Raw genomic sequence first — 20,930 nt, 5'->3', positions numbered from 1 at the left:
GATTTAGTCCTTATTCCACATGTGGGAAAGCAGAGCCCTGTGTCAGACACAGCAGATTTCAGAGGAGAAAAAATAATTTTGATAAGAGAGTAACTTTTATTTACTTCATTTATTTTTGTTATGGTAATTCTTGCTTTATAATCTAACTCACCAAAGTTAAATTATGTTTGTTGTGCACTGAAAAAAATAGATTTACTTATATATATATATATATATAGTGAATCATTTTTACAAGCCTCTTTTTGAACAATTTTCACATTGAATTATAAACAATATTACCTAAAAATCTTTAGTTGGTGATGTTTAATGTTTGAGTATCCCAGCAAATAGTTTACCTCAAATTTAATGGTTGGTGTAACAATACTTTAAGTAGTTTTTAATGACAAATTAAAATTATTTCTACCTTAAAGTTATTATTTATCCAATTATAAAATTTCAGATAATTTAGATTTGATAATTTTTAGTTCTTGAACTTTAAAATACCAAGGCACTAATCAGTTATTTTACAAATAGAAATACATTACAATGAGTGGAAGAAACAACAGACAACTGGTGAGAATTAAAGTACTTCTTTATTAGACAAATACAACTTAAAACATTTTCAGCTCTTCAACAATTTACAGCTTTAATAGTAACGTCTGTGTGATTTGATCTAAAATCCTGCTAGTATGTTTACTGTGCAATGGTGTGTTTGTCAACCATTAAATGGGCATTTGACAAAAAATGATAATATACATTTCAGAAATATTTAATGAATACTAACAATAATAATTAATTTATCACTGAATCAGTCAACGTTCTGTTCATTTGCTTAGTTTTGTTGGGAAAAATAAGGGAAAACAATAATTTATTTAATTACATCACATCTTTGCATTAAACGAGTTTTAATTAATCTTAAGATAATGTTGTTGCTTTTTAAATGTAAATTAAATAAATGTGTGTGTGTATATATATATATATATATATATTAAATACATAATTTATTATATTATAGATATTATGCATATGTATGTCTGTGTATGTTCATATATATGTAACAAATGCTTTGAGTCAATCTGTATTGTATAACAGCAACACCCTAGCAACCACCCAGAATACTATAGTAACACCGTAGCAACCATCCTGGGTCCCTTAGCTGTTGCATAGCAACACCTTAGCAACCACCCTGAGTACCCTAGCAACCACATAGCAATCACTCCCACACACACTAACTAACATACTCACACACTCACTCACACACTCACTTACTCACTCACTCACTCACTCACACACTCACTTACTCACTCACACACACACTCACTCACACACTCACTCACTCACACACTCACTTACTCACACACTCACTCACACTCACTTACTCACACTCACTCACACACTCACTCACTCACACACTCACACACACACTCACTCACACACTAGCTAGCTTTTAAACTACTAAACTAAAAAAACTATTTCAAACTTCAAGCTTTTAAAACGACTCCAAACTTTCTGGCTAGGCTTTTTCAAGCCAACTTAAAGTTTGTCTATGACAAGCCATGTGCTCACACCAAACATAAAAACACAAGCACATGGCCAATGAAAACAAAATCACAAGCCATGTGCTTACACAAAACGAGACATGAACACGCAACTATGAGAACTCACAGACTGCATGTTCACACAAAACATGACAACACAAGAGTGCCTGGCCAATAAGAACCAAAACAAAACACAAGACATTATGGACAAGCGCCAGTGGGACCTGAAACATGTGCGCTTTCAAAGACACCGCCTCACACGGCTGGATGATTTTGTCCATATTTATCAAATATCCCATAATGCCCTGCTGAAGCAGTTTTCAGACTCTACCTGCAAGAGAAAAGTTAGAGTTATAATTTGTCTCCCAAATATTTAATTTACGAATAACTTTAACTATTAAGTAATCCTGTTTTCAACAATGTTTCCAAACATATTTGTAAATGTAGACACACAGGGTAGAGGTTGAGCGCTGGAAACAAAGAAGGCGTTCCAAGAAAAGCATTTATGTATCGCCACTACTAAAGGCCTTCCCCTTCAAGAAAGACAAAAGGGTAGGATGGTGTTAATATATTATATAACTTAGTAATATACAGTCAAAACCACACACCAAAAATTATTATGAAATACACAAAATACTGTTTTTATTTTTAATATAGCTCAAGGTGCTGACCAAGAAACTGGACCACAGGCAGCAAACCAAGAAGAAAATGTTTGCAGGCAAAACTTGGTAAGTACAGTAGACTATCCAAGCCTTTTTAGTTGTAGAACTTTGATTCGTCCCAGTAACTTGTGTAAGTAAAAGCTGTTGTCAGTAAAAGTGCTTTGAATCTATTCATCCAAATGATTAGTTCCAATACTAGCAGTTACCATTTGTCCGTTGTACAAATTTACTACAGCAGGTGGCAACAAATGAGCACCTTTTATGTGTTTTGAGTGAGTAGTTGCATTAATTTTTACTGAAATACAAAAGTTCTTAATCAATATACACTGTACTGAAATGTGTACAACTACACTTTCTATATTGACTACAGGGAGAGAGAGAGAGAGACATTATTAAACAATGTGTGTTGTCTGACTTGTTTAGACTGCAGTGGAAGGAAGTGACACATCCTTGATGGAAGAAAATCTACATACAGACACCCAGTCTATTGAAAATTAAAAAAGTGAAAAGGTATTAATGCAGTCATGACATTATTTCACATGACATAAAATTATTGGACTGTACATGCATATACAGTGGTATGCGAAAGTTTGTGAACCCCTTGCAGAATCTGTGAAAATGTGAATAATTTTAACAAAATAAGAAAGATCATACAAAATGCATGTTATTTTTTATTTAGTACTGTCCTGAGTAAGATATTTTACAAAAATATGTTTTGCATATTTGAACCCTTTCCAGCAGTGACTGTATGATTTTGAGATCCATTTTTTCACACTGCGGACAATTGAGGGACTCAAACTCAACTATTAAAAAAGGTTCAAACATTCACTGATGCTCCAGAAGGAAGCATGATGAATTAAGAGTCGGGGGTGAAAACTTTTAGAATTTGAAGATCAAGATAAATTGTACTTAATTTGTCTTCAGAGAAACATGCAAGTATCTTCTGTTGCTTCCAAATGGCAGTACTAAATGAAAAAAAAAAAAATTTTTTTTAACAAAATAAGAAAAATTTGGACTTCTTCATCCTGTTCAAAAGTTTTCACCATATGTCTGTGTTTGTGTGTATCGTATGCCTTGTTTAGACTGCAGTGGAAGCATGTGCTACATCACTGACAGAAACAACAGTAGATGTACTGATCCAAAGTACTGACACTAAAGCCAAAAATGTGTTCATTTATTATTATTTCTGAAATTTAACAATTTTCAAATTCAGTAATATAAATCTGTTAATTCATGTGTTTTATGTCATTATGTTTTTAATTATTGTAAATTCTGTCACAATGTTAAGACTGTACGTATATCAAATAACATACCCAATGTTTTCTTTATTGGTGTTATAAGTACATCATAGTTCATTATATAATTTAAACATTATAAAATGTGTTAATATGATGTAATTCCGAATAATTAATAGTAAGTCAAAGTCCTTTGATTTAAAATAAATAATTATATATATTACTTTCTAGTGACCAAACCCAAGATATTGTTATTATTAATTTCAAAATACAATGCTCTGAACATAATGGGTACTATGGTGTATCTTTAGGCTGTGACAGCAAGTATGATGCAGTGTTACGCCTTCTTGTGTAATTCTAATAGCAAAATGTTATTGTTTGATTACTATTTGACTTGTGAACTTATGACAATGTGTCTTACATCTGTTTATTCCTTCTAAATTGATATTAACAAAAACTAATACTCTGCCTCAGGATGTTGGGCCTCAACATCACCTGCAAATGCTAAGAGACAGGAACCTTGGTCCATGCTGGCATGGGAAGAAACTGCCTCCATGTAGACTATAGAGCACAGCAAGCCTCCAAAGGCAGTGCCATTACTTCGATTCTGCACCCCAACACTGGCTCAGCAGTGATGAGATCGATTTAGCATTTCACCTTCTTGCAAGGGAGTACAATGACATTAATGGGTTTCAGTCATCTCTTTTATTTAGTGTTTTAGAAAGAGGAGGGATTGTGGGTACTCCAACCAGGCAATTTGTACAAATTTTACACATGGGGAAATCACTGAGTGACAGCGAGAAACCTCTTTGCTGGAAATAATGAGGTTAGCATTTATGACAGCCTCTCAATGTTGGATAACAAAACTGAACAGGCATTATCGTGGATGTTGAGGCCAAAGGAAGACCAATTTTTGGTCATGTTTCCTTCTGTTCAGCAGCAATCCAACACCAGCAACTGTGGCTTGCTTGTAATTGGATTTGCATATGCTGCAACATTAGACCTGAGAACCGTCAGAGGGTCGAGTGAGGGCAGAACTCATCAAGAGTTTCAGAAGAGGGGAGATAGAATTCAACATAGAGGCAAAACTGTGTAAACCACAGTTTAGACAAACCACTGACTTCTGCATAGGCTACAATAACTTTGTACACTACATTGGACATTCAGTGGACGTTCGCAAGTAAGTATGCCATTAAAATAATACTTGCCCATTTTGATCGATTGTGAAAAATGTTGTAGGGTTACAATCGTTGGTTGTAAATATCATGTCGCTGTTCAGAATTTGCAAACATTAATTTTATTGCACATTATTAGAACGTTCTGTGAGCACGGGTGAACCGAGGACTTGAATGAGGGGGTGAATTTGAGGAAATGTACGTTTATTTACTAACACATAAAATATACTGGAATATGCATAGTAACTGGTTACTATGTAATGAAATAAAAAATAAAGAAGACAATCAAACACTGACTAGTCCAACTATGGCCACAAGGGACCAGAAAGAGAATAACATGGTAAGACCTTGACTCTATTAGGATGTGCTCCATTTATTTATGTATTCCTTCCTTATTTTTCCATGGAATCGATGAAAGTGACGTGGACTCTGATATGGTCAGTTCATGTACTTTTGCGTGCGTTCATTTTTCCTTTTTTAACCAAGACTAGATAGCAAAAAAAAAAAAAAACAAGAAAAAAACATTTTGAACAAAAAGCTGAGAAAACAGTGTTTTTGTCAAAGTCTTTGTCTGGATGGGATTCAGAATGATGATCAAACACAGATGTAGTAGATCGAGTCCATCAACACCTCAAAGCTTCACAGTCATTTCCTCTTCACGAGGAATCAATCAACATTTGATTCTGTATCATTAGGCAGTTTGATTTATTAACTGCTGAATGTCTGATGATCCTGTTATTTTACCTGTGTGTAAAGAACTTCTATCCGCTTCTTCTGGTTTATGCAGATCTTCTTCTTTGCTTGTTTTTGGATCTGGAGATTCTCTACTCTTTCTTATTCATTCGATCACTCTCTCGTCATTATTTGTCTCACTGCCGCTGACACAAGCAACTGACTGAACCTCTTACTTCTGGTTGCAAACTTCCGGCTTTAGTAGCAGAAACTTCCTGCTGTGCAAGTATTGAGTAATAGACACAAGACATGGGCATGAATAAAGAGTGATATTCTTGCTCACTGTATGCGTCACTTGCTCTTCCAGTGATCTGATAATGCTGTGGGAACTAACCGTTCCAGCCCTAAAGCTTCAGTGGATTACAGCAGTAAATCGAGTGAATCCAGCGGGAGGAAAATGCTGTCGTGTTTTGAAAATGTGTCGCTGATTGGGAGCATCAAATAGCAAATGTATGTAGTATTTATAAATATTCAAGCAAATACATGCAGTGACAGGAAACTGAATGTGTGTGCTGACGTCTGACTCATTCTTCTGATTCTTATGTCTCTTCCTGAAAAACAGTTTCACTTCATTTAAGGAAGTCAAAGAAATTTCAGTTCAACATGACAGTTTCTTTAGTCATGTGTGTGTGTGTGTGTGTTATGATGTGTCATTGGTAACTTTGTGCTTCTGAGACTTTAATGCTGTGCTGAAGTCATACTGATGATTTTATTTGAGTTCCTCATGTCATGATCGAACAGATGATCAAGTGTGTCTTGGTAAGTGAATCACAGAAGGCAGATACTGTTGTCACATGCTGTGAAATCACTGTTTTCTCTGTTGTATTGTGTTTATTAGTGAACCCATGATTCCTCAAACAGTATTTCTTATCATGCGCTCTAATCTCTTTGAGAGAGAAACTATCGCTCATTATCTTCCTGTCATTTGCAGACAGTTTTGATATAATACTGCCTCCTTCTGTCTATATGATGAACTCATAACAGAGTCATTCATTGAAACCAGCAGCACTTAAATTAACTGTAAGTTGAACACAACAGTGTTGTAGAAATATAGAAATATCTCTCAAATATCCCACTGCAAAAAAATAAAGCAAACATAAATACATACAATTTGATTGCTTTTGAATGCAGATCTGTGAAATGTGTGATTGGAAAAATATGCATGAAAAGCACATGATCTGTGCTTTTACATGTGCTGAAAACCTATGAAGATTAGAGGAGTTCATCTGAAGTAAACTAAAACTGACAATTGTGAGATAAATCCACTACTTAAAAGAAAAAACAGCAAACATTTCGGTCATGTGACCTTTCTCAATGCCTAATAAACAATAGCCATCTTAAAGGGACAGTTCACACAAAAATGAAAATTTGCTATTAAGATGCTATCCAAGATGTAGGTAATGTTTCCAACTTCAGAACAGGAAAATAAGGGACAATCGTCGTTCTTTATAGGAAAATAAGGGACACTTGAAATATTTGTACTGCACCACACAATGGCCCTCATTTATCAAACAATCGTACACCAGAAACTGTTTGTACACTCGTTTACATGCAAAATTTGGCATTTATCAGTATGAGCGTGAGCGGTGGCTACGATCAAATCTCACGTCAGGTCTCAGCTCGTATACGCACGTTTTTGAGTCAGCGGGAACTTGTGTGCTGCAGTGGTGTAGCCACGGGGGGGCCTGAGGGGGCCCAGATTTCTGATCGATTTGTTATTCTCACGTTGATTTGTCAGATACTCTCCATTCATTTTAACCAATAAAAAGTTGTTAGAGAATCAAAAACCTCTGACTGCAGCGCACACAGTTTTCTTCTCGTCGTTATAGTTAATTTGAGGCAGTTTCGTGGCGTTATTTGCTCTCGCAAAGATAATGTGTGTGCGGCTCAAACTTTGTTCCATGTAAATCAAACATGCTTTTTCTCTAGAACTGTCTTCTCTCCTGGACTTGCATAACTGACTGTTAAAATAACACCTATAAATTGTAAAGAAATTAAGTATCTTTTTATTTAATAACTCCATGTACAAATGATATCATTTTCAAACTTAGCCTACTTTAGTCAGCCAGCTCTCTAGATAGGTAATAAAAATATTTAATATTTTTTAAAGTTAAGTGCTTATTGAATTATTATATTTAGTGAAGTACTGATTATCAAACAGGACTATATCAAAGATTAATCAAAATGGCTCTGGGAATTTTTGACTCTGGATAATCTGTATTTTTTAGAATAGAGAACACGGTTTTTCCACGATTCAAAAAGTAAATTACACAATCAAACAAAATAATATGTAGGGCTAATTTACTTGAGGTTCTGACAAAATATTTTATTTAATGTTCAAAATTAATTTATAAATGTCTAAACTGTTATAGATTAGTCTTAGAATTTGCTTGAGCGTTGTCGTAAGCTGATTTTTTCATTCGATGTATGCTGGTTCCTATGTCCATTTGATAAATGAGGGACAGTTTGTGTCATTTCAGTGTCTGCAGTTAAGGATGTGTATAAAAGGTGTTAGGGGGGATTAAAGAAAGTAATACTTTTATTCAGCAAGGATACATTAAATTGATCAAAAGTGAAAGTAAAGACATTTATAATGTAACACAATCTTTCTTTTTCAGATACATCTGTTTTTTCCAACTTTCTATTCAAAGAATCCTGAAAAAAAAAAAAAAAAAAAAAAAACTGTTTTCAACATTGATAATAATCAGAAATGTTTGAGCAGTAAATCAAATCAGCATATCATTCTCTCAGGTAGATTGCATGTGTTCTTGCATGGCCAAAACTGATTTGTTGAAATCAAAATGCTGACAGTGACGTTGGATGCCATGTTGGGCCACCAGAAGCGCTGTTTAAGCAGCGAGAGGGTTTCATTGACCCCTGGGTGGCCAGTGCCCAGTGAAGTATGCGTGGAGTGGATGAGGGGAGTGCGCCGTGTCCGTGGGATATACTGCAATCCTTGGGGACAACCCGGCGGGGTGTTGGTGGAGGCACTTGGCTCAGGGAGCATTTCCGCAGACCAGGTGATGGGACTAACAAAGAGTTTCTCGGGGATGATGGGCTCTGGATCATCGGTGTTTTCTTCAGGACTGAATACGGGACAGAGCATCAGCTTTTACATTCTTTGATCCAGGGAGGTATGAGATGGTAAAATTGAACCTTGTGAAGAACAGAGCCCATCTTGCTTGGCAAGGATTCAGTCTTTTAGGGTCCCGTAAGTACTCCAGGTTTTTATGGTCTGTCAGAACCTTGAACGGATGTTTGGCTCCCTCGAGCCAATCCCTCCACTCTTCCAGGGCGAGCTTGATGGCTAGAAGCTCCCGGTTCCCGATGTCATAGTTTACCTCCGCCGGGTTGAGCTTGTGGAAGAAGGCACATGGACGGAGCTTATGGGGATTCCCCTGCTGCTGAGATAATACCGCTCCCACTCCTGTGGTTGAGGCATCCACCTCGACGACAAAGAGGAGATCTGGGTCTGGGTGAACCAGGAGGGGAGCGGTCGTAAAGGCTGTCTTGAGTGTGTCGAAGGCTTGTGTGGTGGCTGGAGTCCAGGACAGAGACTTATTCCTGAGGAGACTTGTAAGCGGACTTGTGATAGAACTGTAACCTTGGATGAATCTGCGGTAGAAGTTTGCAAAACACAGGAACCTTTGTAATTCTTTCACGGATGTGGGAATGGGCCAGTCTTTGACAGCAGTTACCTTCCTCTCGTCCATGCGGACGCAAATGCGATCAATGATGTATCCCAGGATCTGCACTGAGGGCTGGTGAAAGGTACACTTCTCGGCTTTGAGAAACAGATGGTAGTCCCTCAGGCATTGGAGGACCTCCGCAACGTGGTGGCGATGGTCGGCCATGCTCCGGGAGTAGATCAAGAAGTCGTCGATGTAGACCAGAACTGACTTGTGCAGGAACTCCCGGAGCACCTCATGCATGAAGTCTTGGAATATGGAGGGGGCATTGACAAGTCCATACGGCATAACAAGATATTCGTAATGGCTAGTTGGGGTCACGAAAGCTGTCTTCCACTCGTCCCCCTCACGTATTCTGATGAGGTTATAGGCGCTGCGGAGGTCCAACTTGGTGAACACAGTGGTGCCGCGTAGTTGTTCCAACGCTGATGGGACGAGAGGAAGTGGGTACTTGAATTTTATGGTGATTTTGTTCAAAGCTCTGTAATCGATGCAGGGCCACGAGTCTCCGTCCTTCTTTGCCACGAAGAAAAAGCTTGAAGCAGCAGGGGAAGTAGACGGGCGTATGTAGCCTTGTGACAGAGCTTCGTTTATGTACTCCTCCATGGCCTTCTCCTCCGGGATTGACAAGGAGTATATCTTTCCTCTGGGCACTGGCTCACCGTGGATGAGGTCAATTGCGCAGTCCCATGGCCGATGAGGAGGCAGCTTGGAGGCTTCTTTAGCTTCTTTATGGATTTCCTCCGTATGGAGAACACTGACTTGGAGGTGAAGAGGTCCCACACTGAAGCATAATTGACGAAGAGGTTTTCCAGTTACCAAGTGGATTTGGTATATCTTTGGCATGGCGGTGGTTTTGAGCTGGAGCTGACGACAGAGGGCTCCGGAGATGAAGTTTCCGGCTGACCCAGAATCGAGGAGCGCATTGACTGGAAGACAGAAATCAGCAGCAGTAACGTTTACAACAATAGTGAGTGGTTTCATCTTATTCAACGTAGGCATGATAACACTCACCATAGGTCGCACTGGACGAGTGGGGCATTCAGAGATGAAATGCCCAGCACGGCCACAATATATACAGAGATTCTGGGTCAGCCTCCTCTATTGCTCAGCAGACGAAAGTCGTGAGTATTCAACTTGCATGGGTTTGCTGGCTGGTTCTGGATGGCTGACGGATTCTGGCTGGCGGAGGATAGATTGGAACAACGCCTGGCCCTGATGCTCTTCGAGGCACAGCTGCATACGAGTGGCGAATTTGATGGATAACTGGATGAATTTCTCGAGCCCGATGAAATCCTCATATGCAGCGAGATGCAACCGCACATGGGGATCGAGACCTTGACGATAGGTGGTAATAAGGGCTTGTTCATTCCTAACACTTGCTGCAGCTAAGGTTCGAAACTGGAAGGCATAATCAGACACAGACATTAAACCTTGTTTCAATTTGCATAATCTCTCACCGATAGATGAATCCCAAGCTGGTTTCCCGAAAACTTCCTTGAAATGGTTTATGAAGCTTGACAACAACTTTATAACAGGATTTTTCTGTGTCCAGAGTGGTTCAGCCAAGCGGAGAGCTTTCCCTTCGAGTTGAGAGATTATGAAAGCCACCTTAGTACTGTCATCTGGATACAAGTGCGGTTGCATCTCCAGGACCAGCGAACACTGCAGAGAGAATCCGTTGCAGTCCTCCACCGAGCCAGTGAAGGGCGCCGGTTTGGCCATGGGACTGCCGACCACAACGGGTGAAGGAGATGCAGCGGTGAATGCGGTGAATGAAGTGCTGGTGAGCGTGCGATGAAGTGCATCAACCAGGTCTTGAAATGGATCCGGATTGCTCATCTTGGTTGTTGACAGTGTAGGTCCGGTCTTCTGTTACGTACAGAAGGGGACGGAGACACAGGTATAGTTAAGATATGTTTATTTAACAACCAGAGGATGGTAGGCAGAGTGCAGGTGAGTAAAAGCAGGTTAAGTTCGTGACTGTAGTTGATACTGGATCTGATACTGGTTCTTATCTTTCCCAGGGAACGTGGATGCAGGCAGACGTGGAGCAGACGAGACACGATGACACTCACTGGAGACGAGGAGACACTAGGAATCACAGAGAACGCTGGAGACAGGTAAGTAGACATTAGCAGAGTCCTTGAGGTAAGCATAACAGGCAGGTATGCCTTAACGAGACCGGACAGTGACTGAGTGCTCTGGAGTGTCTTTTATGGTGCAGTGATGATGAGTGCTGATGAGTGTCAGGTGTGGCTGGTTAATACTCAGGAGAGGGAGTGCATTGTGATTGGGTGAGTGAAGAGCCTAGCGTGTCTGTGACAGGGATTTGCCTTGAAATTTGCCTTGGGATTTGCCACTCGAAGTGGGAGCGATCTGATGGCAGAGGATTCTGCAGTTCGCAAATCAAACAATGATTTGTCCCAAAATAATGATACATTTTTAATTTAGAGTTTGTTATTCGTGTTGCCTAGACTCTAGTGTATACCTGTGACAATCTATTCTTTTTTGCAGGTTTATCCATATTTGATGTTTAATCCATATTTCCACATGCCAAATCGACTGAACAGCACCACACATTGCCCTAATTTATTTTCTTTTCCGTTTTTTTTTTTTTTTTTTTTTTGTGTGTGGAGGAATTGGTGCAGTTGCATAACATATACTGATGCGCATGAGGGGGGCTGTCATTGGATGATGACAGGTGTTGGTGATCATTCTCAAGTGTCGTGATCAGCACTGCTGCTGTTGTGTCACCAGTGGTTAGATCAGCATAAGGGAGGACATGTACGGGACAAATCAATTAGGCCCAATATAAGGGATGTCCCATCTAATATATTCTCAACAGTCTGCAGTGTGAGCTTCCTGTCACATGATGACGTATGCGCAGGAGCAACCTCACACGTCAGCTGATGCAGTGCGTGTGTTCACCAGCAGTACCAACGTCTAAAAGTACCGGTCATCTAACACTAGACAACGAGGAAATTTTTTTGTCAGTCTTTATTGTTTAATCAGGAAATTTGGCTTGAAATGCTTTTGTTTGGTACAAAATGTCACAAAGTTACACTTCTGGTGTTCTTGGTCAAAAGTGACTGAAAATGAATGGGACTGAAAATAAGAGAAAATGTTCATCATGTTCATGTCCACATATGTACGTGTGCTTACAAACATAGCTCCTTTTGACCTGTGCATGTGTGGATACATGCATATGTAACTCCTCCTGTTCAAACTGTCCGCTCTAAGCGGGACTCAAACCTGGGTCTACAGCATGGGAGGCGGGCGCTCTAACAAGAAGTCAAGTCAAGTCAAGTCACCTTTATTTATATAGCGCTTTTTACAATGTAGATTGTGTCAAAGCAGCTTTACATTGATAACTGGTACATTATTTGGCTGCATAGCAGCTCTTAAAGAATAGTTTCAATGCAGGCAGATCAAAGCACTGTTGAATATCAAATGTCAAGTCAAATGTCAAGTGTCCCCAACTAAGCAAGCCAGAGGCGACAGCGGCAAGGAACCCAAACTCCATCAGGTGACATCAGGTGGCAGACAAGTGGCAAATTGGTGTTAAAATGGAGAAAAAAACCTTGGGAGAAACCAGGCTTAGTCAGGAGGCCAGTTCTCCTCTGGCCAACAGTGCTTTGTTACGATTTAGGTTGCTATCGTAAGTCCAATAGGATCGCAACATTCAAAGTATTTATTCCAGTTCCATCCAATTGAGGATCGTATTCATCACGCCGGTATGGACGGTTGTTGAGGAACTGTGTCGTGGCTGTCATGTCGATGAGGCCCTCACAGTGGATGATCTAGTTGACTCAATCTCTGCTGATACTTCAGGGCTGCGTTGTGGTCGTGTCAAGGCACAGGTCCTTGGTCTCACCTGGATACGGCCCGGATCCGGTTGACTACGGTGAACCTCGGAATAAACAGAAAGACTAATATTAGTGTAGATGTCATTCTTCTTCTGATGTAACGAGTACATATATAAATATGTATAAATATAAATTGGTAATGTGTTATGTGTATGCCAGGTTGAAGAAATGCGTTTTTAGTCTAGATTTAAACTGACAGAGTGTGTCTGCTTCCCGAACAATGCTAGGAAGATTGTTCCAGAGTTTAGGTGCCAAATAGGAGAAGGATCTACCACCATCAGCTGGCCTGAATTCCGAGATCGCAATAGACGTGAAGGACTATAATGAATTAAGAGCTCGCTCAGGTACTGGGGAGCTAAACCTTTTAGTGCTTTGTAAGTAATTAGCAACATTTTAAAATCTATACGATGTTTAACAGGAAGCCAATGCAGTGTTGACAGAACTGGGCTAATATGGTCAATATTCCTAGTTCTAGTAAGAACTAGACTAGCTGCTGCATTTTGTACAAGCTGTAGTTTATTTATCAGGCGAGCAGAACAACCACCCAGTGAAGCGTTACAGTAATCTAGCCTTGAGGTCATGAACGCATGAACTAACTGTTCTGCATTTTTCATTGAGAGCATATGTCGTAGTTTAGATATATTTTTAAGATGGAAGAATGCGGTTTTACAGATGCTAGTAACATGGCCTTCAAATGAAAGATTGGTATCAAAGAGTACACCCAGGTTCCTAACTGACGACGAAGACTTAACAGAGCAGCCATCAAGTGTTAGACAGTATTCTAGGTTATTACGTGAAGAAGTTTTTGGTCCAAAAATTAGAATCTCTGTTTTTTCTGAATTTAGTAGTAGGAAATTACTGGTCATCCAATTTTTTATATCAGCTATGCATTCCGTTAATTTGGTGAATTGGTAAGTTTCGTAAGGGCGCTAAGAAATATACAGCTGAGTATCATCAGCGTAACAGTGAAAACTAACGCCATGCTTCCTAATGATATCTCCCAAGGGTAGCATGTACAGAGTGAACAGCAACGGTCCTAGTACTGAGCCTTGCGGTACTCCATATTGAACTTGTGATCGATATGACATCTCTTCGTTTACTACTACAAACTGACAACGGTCAGATAAGTATGATTTGAACCATGACAATGCAATTCCACTAATGCCAACATAATTTTCGAGTCTATTTAAAAGAATATTGTGATCAATAGTGTCAAATGCAGCACTAAGATCCAGTAACACTAATAGAGAGATACAACCATGCCACGATCTGATGATAAGAGCAAATCATTAGTAACTCTAATGAGAGCAGTCTCACTACTATGGTACGGTCTAAATCCTGACTGGAAATCCTCACAGATACTATTTCTTTCTAAAAAGGAACATAGTTGTGATAAAACTGCATTTTCTAGTATTTTTGACAGAAAAGTGAGATTTGAGATTGGCCTGTAATTGACTAATTCTCTAGGATCAAGTTGTGGTTTTTTAATAAGAGGTTTAATAATAGCCAGCTTAAAAGTTTTTGGTACGTGTCCTAGTGATAAAGATGAATTGACGATATTAAGAAGAGGATCTATAACCTCTGGAAGCATTTCTTTCCAGACAGCTTAGTCGGTATAGGGTCTAACACACATGTTGTTGATTTTGATGATTTAACAAGTTTACAGGTGCTGGTCATATAATTAGAATATCATCAAAAAGTTCATTTTTTTATTATACATTATTTTTAAAAATGAAACTTTCATATATTCTAGATTCCCTACATGTAAAGTAAAACATTTCAAAAGTTTTTTTTTTAAATTTTGATGATTAGAGCGTACAGCTCATGAAAGTCCAAAATCCAGTATTTCAAAATATTAGAATATTTCCTAAAATCAATCAAAAAATGGATTTGCAAAACAGAAAAGTTAAAGTTCTTTAAAGTATGTTCTTTTGTGCACTCAATACTTAATCGGCAGGACATATTACAGCAAATGACTTGCTCCTAACACAAATTACTGCATCAGTGAAGTGTGGCATGGAAGTGATCAGCCTGTGGCACTGCTGAGGCACTATTGAGCCTTCAGATCATCTGTATATTGTTGGATCGACTGTTTCTCATCTTTCTCTTGAAAATATCCCATAGATTCAGGTCAGGCATATTGGCTGGCCAATAAAGCACAGTAATATCATGGTCAGCAAACCACTTGGAAGTGGTTTTTGCACTGTGGGCAGGTGCTAAAGTCCTGCTGGAAAAGGAAATCAGCATCTCCATAAAGCTTGTCAGCAGATGGAAGCATAAAGTGCTTCAAAATCTCCTGGAAGATGGCTGCATTGACTTTGCACTTGATAAAACACAATGGACCAACACCAGCAGACGTCACGCCCCCCCCCCAAATCATTATTGACTTCAGAAACTTCACACTAGACTTCAAGCAGCTTGGATTCTGTGCCTCTCCAGTCTTCCTTCAGACTCTGGGACCATGATTTCAACATGAAATGCAAAATTTACTTTTATCTGAAAAGAGGACTTTCGACCACTGTTCACTGTCCAGTTCTTTTTCTCCTTAGCCCAGGTAAGATGCTTCTGACATTGTCTCTGGTTCAGAAGTGGCTTGGTAGTCCTTTTCCTGAAGATGTCTGAGTGTGGTGATTCTTGATGTGCTGACTCCGGCTTCATTCTACTCATTGTGAAGCTCTCCCAAGTGTTTGAATCGGCTTTACTTGACAGTATTGTCAAGCTTGCGGTCATCCCTGTTGCTTGTGCACCTTTGCCTACCCAATTTCTTCCTTCCAGTCAACTTCGCATTTAATATGCTTTGATATTTCACTCTGTAAACAGCCACCCCATTCAGTAATGACCTTCTGTGACTTACTCTCTTTGTGGAGGGTGTCAATGATTGTCTCCTGGACCATTGCCAAGTCAGCAGTCTTCCCCATTAGTGTGGTTTCAAAAAACAAAAGATACCCGGATTTTATACTGTAGGGATGGTCATTTAATGAAACTCAAATGTAAATATTCTAATATTTTGAGATACTGGATTTTGGACTTTCATTAGCTGTACGCTCTAATCAACAAATTTACAAAAAAAAACTTTTGAAATGTTTTACTTTACATGTAGGGAATCTAGAATATATGAAAGTTTCATTTTTTAAAATAATTTACAATAAAAAAATGAACTTTTTCACAATATTCTAATTATATGACCAGCACCTGTAGACAATTCTTCCTCTCCTAAAGCAGTAAATGAATTGAATTTTTCCTCAGGGACACTACAATACACTACAATCTCACTATCTGGTTATAATTTTTTCTCTAATATTATCAATCTTGCAAGTAAAGAAGTTCATAAAGTCATTACTGCTGTGCTCTTTGGAAACATCAGAAGTTGAAGCTTTATTTCTTGTTAATTTAGCCACTGTATCAAATAAATACCTAGGGTTGTGTTTATTTTCTTCTAAAAGTTTTGAAAAATAGGCAGATCTAGCAGATTTTAAGGCCTTTCTGTACTCAATCATTCTCTCTCTCCACGAAATGCGAAATACTTCTAGTTTTGTTTTCTTCCAGCTGTGCTCCATTTGTCTGGCTGCTAACTTTAGGGCCCGAGTGTGGTCATTGTACCATGGCATTGGATTAATTTCCTTAATCTTTTTTAAACGCAAAGGAGCAACTGAGTCTAATGTGCTGGAAAAGACAGAGGCAATAGTTTCTGTTGCAACATCGAGGTCTTCTAAGCTGTCTGGTATGCTAAGGCGATGAAACTGATCAGGAAGATTATTTATAAAGCGATCTTTAGTGGTAGAAGTGATGGTTCTACCATATTTATGGCATGGAGGCAGTTTAGCCGCCTTGACTAAATGTAGTATACACGGGACTAAATAATGATCTGAGATGTCGTCACTCTGCTGCAGCTAAGTTTCAACAGCATCAATATCGATTCCATGTGACAATATTAGATCTAAAGTATGATTACGACAATGAGTGGGTCCTGACATGTGTTGTCTAACACCAATAGAGTTTAGAATATCTGCAAATGCCAATCCTAATGCGTCTTTTTTATTATCTACATGGATATTAAAATCACCAACAACAAGGACTTTATCTGCAGCTAGTATTAACTCCGATAAAAATTCTGCAAATTCTTTGATAAAGTCTGTATAGTGTCCTGGTGGCCTGTATACAGTAGCCAGCACAAATGTCAACTTACATAATGTTACGTAAAGTACCATAATTTCGAAGGAATTATATTTGAAAGACTTTTGACTAATACTGTAAATATTACTATAGATTACAGCAACACCTCCCCCTTTGCCTTTCTGACGGGCATTGTGTCGATAATCATAACCTTGAGGACTAGACTCATTTAAAGTAAAGTAGCCAAGTTTCTGTCAAACACAACACATCTAGATTATTATCTTTGATAATATCATTAACAATAAGTGATTTTGAAGAAAGGGATCTAATATTTAACAGCCCGAGTTTTATCATTTGTTTAGCATTATTATCTCTATTTTTTATTTGTTGAACATCAATTAAATTTTTACCATTAAATGGGTTTGGAAGTTTTTTGTTTTTAGTAATTCGGGGTACAGACATAGTCTCTATTTGAAAATATCTAGGTGTAAGAGTTTCTATGTGTTGGGAGTTATCTGAATTATCTGACTTCTGTAACGTGAGGCAGCTAGCAGACGGTTGGTTTAGCCAGTCTGTCTGCTTCCTGACTTGGGCCCCAGTTTGTCATGTTTCAGTTCTATGTGCCATATCACTAGAGAGAAGAGCAGCACCATCCCGGGAGGGATGAATACCATCTCTTTTCAACAGGTCAGGTCTGCCCCAAAAACTTTTCCAGTTGTCTATGAAACCTATATTATTTTGCGGACACCACTTAGACAGCCAGCCATTGAGTGATGATAATCTGCTAACTATCTCATCACTCCGACGAACAGGAAGGGGGCCAGAGCAAATTACTTCTCCTGACATTGTACTTGCGAGTTCACACACCTCTTTAATGTTAATTTTAGTGATCTCCGACTGGCGAAGTCGAACATCATTAGTGCCGACGTGAATAATAATCTTAGAGTATTTACGATTAGCATTAGCCAGCACTTTTAAATTTGCTTTGATGTCAGGTGCTCTGGCTCTCGGCAAACATGTGACTATGGTGGCTGGTGTCTCTATTTTCACATTCCGTGTAATAGAATCGCCAATAACTAGGGCACTTTCAACAGGATTCTCAGTGGGTGCGTCACTGAGTGGGGAGAACCTGTTTGATGTTCTTATTGGAATGGAAGAGTGGTGTTTTCCGCGGCTAGGCCGCCTCACCGTTACCCAAGTGCCCTGCTACGTGGGCTCTACAGCCGGAACCGAACAATGTACAGAGTTCACTAAGCTAGTCGCATCCAAAACAGTATCTGAAGCCCTTGCTTTCTTACTATCCTCGATTAAAGTTTGGATGCGTGTCTGTAATTCTGAGATTCTCTCTGTCAGCCTGAGTATTTCCCTACATTTATGACATGTAAATCCCTCGTCGCTGACAGAGAGAGCTATGGTAAACGTGTGGCAAATGGAAAAGGTAGCAATGCTGGGAAAGGATGACATGACTCACCGTGTTTGTAAACTGATCCGACTTACCACAGCTGTTTGAAAAACGTGTTGAAAAAGGAGCGTGCGAGAGACTGTTAACAAGTTAACAAGCTAGCGCTGCAAATGCAAACGCGTTGTAACAGTGATTTAGATTCAAAGATTACAAGCTAGCGACGTCAGATTAGTGTGGTAGGCAATATTACATATAAGGTAATAAAAAAAATAAGCAACAATGAATAAAAGTAAGAGATTCAAAACAAGCTATACGGAGTTACAGACGCAAACCAATCTGAGCAGCGATGCAGCAGCGAGGCTGCACTAAAGAATATACACTAAAGGCCCCGGTATACTTCAAACGAAATCGAAGAACGAACTGATGTGAAGTCATTTAGAACAAAATCAGGCCAAAACGAAGTTCGTTTTGTGTTCTTTTTGGAAGTTCGAAATGGCTTGCCAAAGCGAACTTTCAGGAAAAGTTCGCTCCAGCTGCAAAACACCTTCGTACTACCATTGGTCAGTGACAATAACGTAATAGGAGGTGTGCACCGAGGCTCCGCCTTCACTCGCGTGGAACGCGTCTCTGACTCATTTCGTGTGTTTGAGTTTGTCGAGGTAAGATCTCCACGGGTGAAAACATGAACACACTGGATAGCCACTTAAGTACAAAACTATAGCCACTATAGTACAAAATGAAGTTGTGTTTGTAAAAAATGAGGCTTGAAAAAAAATGCTTGCTGTTTCCTCATTTTTGTTGTGTTTATTTTGTTACTGAGAAGAAAGTGCACGGCACATATTTACATATTCATCTAAACATGGATCTCAGCAGTGTGGGTGGCGTCAGATGTTCGTTTACAGCATATCACTGGTCACGCATTTTGAACTTTGTTTTACCCCTAAACGAAGAACGAAAAAGAACTTAATTTGAAGTATACCGGGGCCTTAACAAGAAGCGACAGTCAATAGAACGTTCCATTGAAACACCGGCGTCCAGCAGCAGCCCTGCGTTTCCGCCATTTTGGGGTGAAAGCGAGTCGGCAGTCCACTAGTTTCTATGGCAATATCAGCTGCTTTGTTAAAACAAAACGTACATTAAAGCTGAAATCAAACCTGAATGATGACAACACAGAATAAAATACTATCACTAGTGATCATAAAATCCTTTTAACAGTTTATTTTACACACTTTGTGTTTAAGTCTTCCACTTTTTTCACAAAACCTTTGCTCTCTAGAAACCCAGTCAGTTTGGGTTAAACATTTTTATAAGGCTTATAAACACTGAATTATTACCAACATATGAAATTAAATTAAGGACATGCATCAGAAAAATTGGGAATGTTGGACAATAAATATATGAATATAACAGCTTGATTTTGCAGTGTTGTCTAATGTCCGTTAAAGCAAAAGTGTCCAAAAGTATGAATTATGTGATAACGGACACAGCAATGCATCATGTATTATAAGATCATTATGTTTGTAGCGTGATCCATTAAAACGTACAATATATATATTTCAATTCAGACATAGATACTATTATACTATTACTCCACTAGGTCTGAAATATATTTGTAATGATGGGTCGGCAGAGCGGGGATCCATTTGCAAGCTTTATTAAGAACAGTATTTACACAGGTAGACAGGGGCAAAGGCAGAAACATAAACAAGGACAGGCAATGGTCGAGGCAGGCGGCAGACAAACAGAATCAGGGTACAGGCAAGGATCAGGGCAGGCAGCAAACAAACACAGTCCAGTACACAGGCAAGGTTCAGGGCAGGCAGCAGAGAATCACAAAGAATAAACAATCCAACCGGAAACCAGGAGACAGTCCACAAGAAAACGCTCAGTAATGATCACCACAGCAAATCAAGACTTCGCCCTGAGGTGGTGTGTGTGTAAGTCCTTTATAGTCCAGGTAGTGTGCTAAGCTGTATGTGGCAACTGGTGATTGGTGTGGAGTGTGCATGTGATTGGCAAGGAGGATTATGGGAGTCCAGGAACTGACAGGAACAGACAGTGATCGTGACATAACGCCCCCCTTCCGGAAGGCGCGTCCTCGCAGCGTAAATGGCACAGATAGGGAGGGGGGTGGGTACATTGGAGACCTGTTGGCAGACGGGAACGGGGTATCCAATGCAGGTCCAGGAACTCGGGCAGCCATGGCGGGTCAGGTGCCACGGGCAGCCACGGCGGGTCAGGTGCCACGGGCAGCCACGGCGGGTCAGGTGCCACGGGCAGCCACGGCGGGTCAGGTGCCACGGGCAGCCACGGCGGGTCAGGTGCCACGGGCAGCCATGGTGGGTTAGGTTCCAGGGGTAGCCACGGCGGGTCAGGAGTGTCGGGAGACCACGGCAGGTCAGGTAGCTTGGGCGCCCACGGCAGGTCAGGTGGCTTGGGCAACCACGGCAGGTCAGGTGGCTTGGGCGACCACGGCAGGTCAGGTGGCTGAGGCGGCCACGGTAGGTCAGGTGGCTCGGGCAGCCACGGCAGGTCA

General features: G+C 39.8%; 1 protein-coding gene and 1 long non-coding RNA gene across 5 annotated transcripts in view; one reads left to right on the top strand and one right to left on the bottom strand.

The window, feature by feature from the left end:
- Positions 1 to 553: 553 nt before the first annotated feature.
- On the bottom strand, positions 554 to 5,467 carry LOC127509003 (uncharacterized). The gene is made up of 2 exons (XR_007929087.1): positions 5,334 to 5,467; positions 554 to 1,848 (listed from the first exon to the last, which is right to left on the bottom strand). It is a non-coding gene; the product is annotated as an uncharacterized LOC127509003 (long non-coding RNA).
- The window catches only part of LOC127508749 (NACHT, LRR and PYD domains-containing protein 12-like), a 66,081-nt gene continuing 46,992 nt past the window's right edge, over positions 1,842 to 20,930 (top strand). For 3 of the 4 annotated variants that reach the window (XR_007928909.1, XM_051887090.1, XM_051887092.1), the window contains exon 1: positions 1,842 to 5,771. The gene's annotated coding sequence lies outside the window, so the exon portion shown is untranslated. The remainder of the gene's footprint in view (positions 5,772 to 20,930) is intronic. The other variant, XM_051887091.1, reaches the window with a different exon arrangement.

This window comes from Ctenopharyngodon idella, chromosome 3, assembly GCF_019924925.1.
Source record: "Ctenopharyngodon idella isolate HZGC_01 chromosome 3, HZGC01, whole genome shotgun sequence".
Lineage (NCBI taxonomy): Eukaryota > Metazoa > Chordata > Actinopteri > Cypriniformes > Xenocyprididae > Ctenopharyngodon > Ctenopharyngodon idella.
The sequence above is the reverse complement of the archived record's forward strand: the minus strand, read 5'-3'. Positions and strand labels throughout refer to the sequence as shown.